We start from the raw sequence: 5,704 nt of genomic DNA, 5'->3' as shown, positions 1-5,704 counted from the left end.
GTAAAAAGGATAGTTTAATACTGGTGAATCCAATTGAAATAATAAATTCATAATTTACGAAAAAGAATGAAAGTGGGTGGAGGCGAGACAGAATACATGTGTGCAGATGAGATGGAGGCAGGTGTAACAGTGCACATGAAAGTGGATGAGTCTAAATACCAGGGTTCAATATGCAAAGCTACATGCTGTGCACAAGAGAGAGGAAGAAGGGAGCCTATGCAGGGTGGAATAGGTGGAGATAAGTGTTAGGGGTGATAGTAGCAAGAGTGAAAGATCTCTAGATGCTAGTGAGACGTGCAGTGATGTATGGTTTGGAGGTTTGGCTCTTACAAAAGTACAGGAGGTCGAGCTGGAGGTGGCAGAGCTGAAAATGTTAAGATTTTCATTGGGAGTGACCAGTTAGAAAGGTGCACATCAGAGGGACAGCTCAGGTCAAGCGATCTGGAGACAAAGTTTGAGAAGCAAGGGTGAGATGGTTTGGGCATGTGCAGAGGAGAGAGTGGACACACTGCCAAGCAGGAGAAACGAGGACGACCACATGCAGAGGGCCGGTGTCACACAGGGTGAGATGCAGGCTTGTTTCTTCCTGTTAGTGATGTTTTTGTTAATATTACAACAAGCTCCCATGTTAGACGATGAAACCTGTGAAACCACAGATGTATTAAGGAGACCTGGATACTGGCAGCCACTCGTTTAAATAAAAATTGCTTCTCTGGTGCATGAGCAAAAAATGACTTTATAACTTGTGTGATTTCCTCTGCACTGCACAGCCCACTACATATTCTCAGAATGCTGCGTAGCCGACAGCATGCAGTGGGCATGCAGTGACATTAGGAGCTGAACTGAAAACCAGACGTTTCTTGTCTCTGGGGAAGCAATGCATATCTATATAGTATCGACTGCCTACAGTTTTATAGTTACCTCATTTGCAATAATGGTCCAAAGGGAAAAAGCTTATTTTGGCTGCAGGGCTTTTGCTTTGTTATAATACTGCAAGTGGCAACTGGGGAAATGCCAGTGGCTGTTGATGCACTATCCAGCTGTGTTAAGACTGTATGTAAAAGATGGGAATGTCACTGAGTTATCACCCGCTGCTTTGTGGAGCACGTTTTTGAAGACTCGGGTTTCGGATGTTGGCCATTGTTATCTTGTTCTCTTACATCCAGCCTATAAATGATGACACTGGATGCAGCGTGTTCGGGTGATGTTTTCCAACTTTACTCGTAACCCCGGAAGCTCCCCCCACACACAGCCTTGTGAGAACAGTAGTCTACCGCTACACCTCCTCCTTTTAGCTAAAGACATACTTCATAACGTCTCAAACAGCTCACTAGAACAGAAATGGGGAACATCATGAAACGTGGAAATTATACACATCCCTCATTTGTTCACTTACATTTAAACAAAACACATTATTGTAAACATCTCTGACAGCTTAACCCAGCTTTGAATAGGGCATGAATGGATAACTTCAGAGAATTACACATCCAGTCTTTCAGGAGGTCTCACCACTCGACCAGATCTGGTAATAGTTCCTGTTGGTCTGAGGTGGCTCCTATTTCTCCTCAGAAAACCCCTGTCTGTTTCTACCACATAGGATCTGGGAGCACTGGCAGGTCCAACTACTGCTCCGGTAGTTCCTTCAGTGGTAATCCACACTTTCTGTCCTGACGATAGTTCCGGAAGCGGTCTGACTCTATGTCTGCGGCTGTAGTGTTTTGCCTGCTCACGCCTCCCCTCCTCATCTTTTTTGCGAAAAGCCTGTAGGTCAGGCCACTTTGGCACCAGCTTTGCCACAGCTTGTGGCAGCGTGGTCCGCAGGAGTCTCCCCATAAGCAACTGCGCTGGCGAGAGCCCATGTTCCAGTGGGGTGGCCCTGTATGCTAGCAGTGCTCTGGTGTAGTCACAGTCCTTTTTCCACAAGTCTTTAATGGTACGAACAGCGCGTTCTGCCTCCCCGTTGGCTTGGGGGTACCTGGGGCTGCTTGTTTCATGTGTGAACTGGTACTCTTTGGCAAAGTGCTTGAACTGTTCTGATGAAAACTGCGGCCCGTTATCCGATACCACAGTCTCGGCAACACCATGTCTTGCAAAGGCTTCTTTTACAGCACTAATAGTGACCTCTGCAGTTGTGTGTCTCAGTTCAGCTATCTCAATGTACCTTGAGAAAAAAATCAATAATCAGCAGGAAGTGTTTCTTTGACCACTCGAACAGATCCATGCCGACTTTTTGCCATGGGCGGTCGGGAACAGGAGTTGCCAGCATTGGTTCACGGCACTGTAACCTATGTTTTTGACATGTTTCGCACCTGTCTACCATTTGACGTATTTGGGTTGAGATGCCCGGCCACCACACAGACTCTTTTGCTCTGGCCCTGCATTTTGAAATGCCCTGGTGGCCTTCATGCAAACGTGACAAAACCTCCGCTCTCATTTGAGGTGGTATCACAAGTCTCTCCCCTTTCATGAGAAGACCATGGACTAGATTGAAGTCCATTCTGTATTGCCAGTACCCCTTTAACTCTGGATCTAGTTTACCTTTTTCTGGCCAGCCTGTCCCACATTGATACACCACCTTTCTACACAGGTCATCCATTTCCTGCGCCAACTTAATCTCCTCCAGCCTTTTATCTGTTGCTGGGAGATGGGAAACTACACCGTCCACGAAAACCTCCACCTCTTTTTCCAGCTGAAGATCCCCAGCAGAAGGAGGCCCTGCCAGCGGTGCTCGTGAGAGAGCATCAGCAGTGACGAGGTTCTTCCCTGGAACATGGACAATGGTGAAAGTAAAGCGCAGCAGCCTGACGCGGAATCTCAGGATGCGTGGAGGCAGGTCGTCCAGGCCTCTTGTGCTCAGAAGAGGGACCAGGGGTTTGTGACCTGTGATTAGAGTGAACTGTAAGCCCATGAGGTAAGATGACAGTCGTTCATACGCCCACATTACAGCGAGCGCCTCCTTTTCTATCTGCGCGTAGCGTTTCTCTGTGTCTGTGAGACCTCTTGAGATATATGTGACCGGTCGCCAGGAGCTGTCAGACTGTTTCTGAGTGAGAACAGCCCCGATACCGTATGGCGATGCATCTGCAGCGACTCGTGTATCTGCTGAGTTGGAGTACTTAGCGAGCACTTCTGGAGAGCTTAATATCCCTTTTAGTCTCCTAAACGCTGTTTCCTGTGGCTCCGCCCATATCCACTCGTTTCTGTCTTTTAGCAGTTCCTTTAATGGTGTGGTGATTGTGGCTTGGCAAGATAGTTGGCCATGCCCATGAGACGGCGCACATCGTCCACACTCTGAGGCTGCGGCAGCTGCTGGATTGCTGTTATCTTGTTGGGATCAGCCTCAATACCTTTTGCTTACACTTTGTGTCCCACAAAGATTATTTGACTTTTAGCAAACTCACACTTCTCATTCAGAGTGAGACCCTCCTTCTGAAACATTTGGACCACACAGTGCAACCTCTGGTCGTGCTCCTGCCTGTATCTGCCATATACAAGCACATCATCGGCGTGACAAATCACCCCTTCAAAATCTTCCAGCATCTGTGACATTCGCCTTTGGAAATGTTCCGGCGCCGATGCAATGCCAAAAGGAAGGCCGTTGAACTGAAACCTTCCAAAAGGCGTGATGAAGGTAGTGAGTGGCCTTGACTCTGGCGTGAGCGGAATTTGCCAGAATCCAGACCGGGCGTCGAGCTTTGTGAACACTTTAGCATCTTTCATCATCGCTAGTGTTTGATCTACTGCTGGGAGGATGTGTCTTTCTCTTTTGACTACTGTGTTCAGGGGTGTGAGTGTAACCCTGGTTAACATAGCTAACAACAAATAAAAGCCTGTTAGTAAAAACAGTCATAAGAAATATATTACAGGTGATAAATAGTCAATAAATAGATCATAATGGTTAGAAAATTCATTAAAAACATCAGCAATGATATAATTCATGGTATAGGATTTCATTTGTGTTTAAAAACATGTTAAAAGGGTACAGAACTTGCTAATTCATGGTGTTTTATGTTAATTCAGGTAAAATGGCTAAAATATGTGTTGAGACTCTTATTGTGAAAGGGCACGCTGCAGCGTGACTCCTGTGATTAGCCACACCCAATCGGGTTGTTCCTTCTTTTTGATGCTCGAGAGGGAGAAATGCAGACAGTCCTTGCAGAGCTGCTGCTTAAATGAGTGAAAAAATAGTAAAAATAAGCCAAAAATCTACTTAAAGCCATTTTTGTACTCTGGAGAATGTATTTTTGTTTTTCCAACCTGTCCTTGCCTTGGTGACGTTGTGAACATAACCGAACGGGACTTGGTGAGTTCAGAAATTGTCTTTTATTTCATGCAAGAAATTTTTGTTGTATTATATTGCTCATTTCATGCAGATGGAGAGCCAAGGTAGCAGATTTATGTTGTTTTATGTTAAAAACGGTGGATTCGTGCTTAAACGACACACAGGCTGCAGTTCAAAGGCCGTTGACGGTGTTTCAGCGCGCCATATTGGCATCACCTCATTTACGGCTAAATAAGCTGGAAAAAACTGACTTTTACTGTTATTTTCGAATGTTTATGCACTTTATTTTGTTGTTATGGTAGGCCATTAAGGTTTGGATCGGGAAATGCTGAGCTAGAATCGGAGTTTGATCCGCTGAGCGAGAAACAAGATGGCGAGCCACCCACGGACCCATTGAACTGTACCGAGCAGGAAAAAGGAAAACGCCCCCTGCTGGATGTTGAGCTCTTTCGCTGATAAAACTGGTAGGATTAATCCATACACCTCTGCAAAAGAACAGCGGACTTTTCAAAGCACTGGATAATCATTCGGAGTAATTCCAGGACTAATAGTTAAAGGACACAAAGACAACTTTCTTTTGTTTATTTGTTTGTTTAAGGGATTTATTCAGCCTTTTGCTGAATTGTTTTCAGTTTTACATTTATTTATTTATTTTTGTAATTTATTTTGGTCAACCTTACATTTTAATGCTGTAATGGTGTTAATGGAAATGTAAATAATTTTGTTGGGTTAAAACAAAATAAGAACTGGTTGAGAATTTAAAGGTGAACCTAGACCAAGATTAAATTAAATCTTGGGCCTAAAGAACTGAACTTGATTTAAAATAACACAGTGTTAATGCAAATAGATCAAAGGATAAACTTGAACTTAGAACTTGAAATAAATAAAACAATAACCTAGGTTGAAAATAACATCCTTCTAAAGCCAAATAAAAGGTTTTGAGATAAATAGGATGAACTGACAGAACATACTGAACTAAAAGGGGGAAAAGAAAAACCTTGTTTTCTTAAATGTGTGATGTTGAATGTTTTATGTAATGTGTCTATAACTGTCTATTCTCTGTCTTCACAAAATAATAAGCCGGCAATTTAAACGTATTTACTGGTCTGTGGTCTTTATTACATGCTACGCTCATTACTGCTCTAGTAGTCGAACCTAACTGGTCCTAGTATACTGTAACGACTCCAGAAGTGTTACATGAGGTCCACACATATTCTGGGGGGCTTTCCTGCTGGTCTGGGGACCACTACCATGCCAGAACACCACTCTGTAGGCTCAGTGACTTTGGAGATAACACCCATTTCTTCCATTCTGTGCAGCTCATTTCTCACTGCATCTCTGAGGGGAAGAGGAACACGTCTTGGGGCAGATAGGGCTATTGGTACTAGGGCTGGGCGATATATCGAGTTTTTTAAAAATATC

At 44.2% G+C, this 5,704-nt stretch overlaps 1 long non-coding RNA gene across 1 annotated transcript; it reads left to right on the top strand.

The window, feature by feature from the left end:
- The first annotated feature begins 3,801 nt into the window (after positions 1–3,801).
- On the top strand, positions 3,802–5,379 carry LOC143414568 (uncharacterized). The gene is made up of 2 exons (XR_013095204.1): positions 3,802–4,303; positions 4,585–5,379. It is a non-coding gene; the product is annotated as an uncharacterized LOC143414568 (long non-coding RNA).
- Positions 5,380–5,704: the final 325 nt, after the last annotated feature.

This window comes from Maylandia zebra, linkage group LG22 (assembly GCF_041146795.1).
Source record: "Maylandia zebra isolate NMK-2024a linkage group LG22, Mzebra_GT3a, whole genome shotgun sequence".
NCBI classification, from domain to species: domain Eukaryota; kingdom Metazoa; phylum Chordata; class Actinopteri; order Cichliformes; family Cichlidae; genus Maylandia; species Maylandia zebra.
This window is presented reverse-complemented; position numbering and strand designations above follow the sequence as displayed.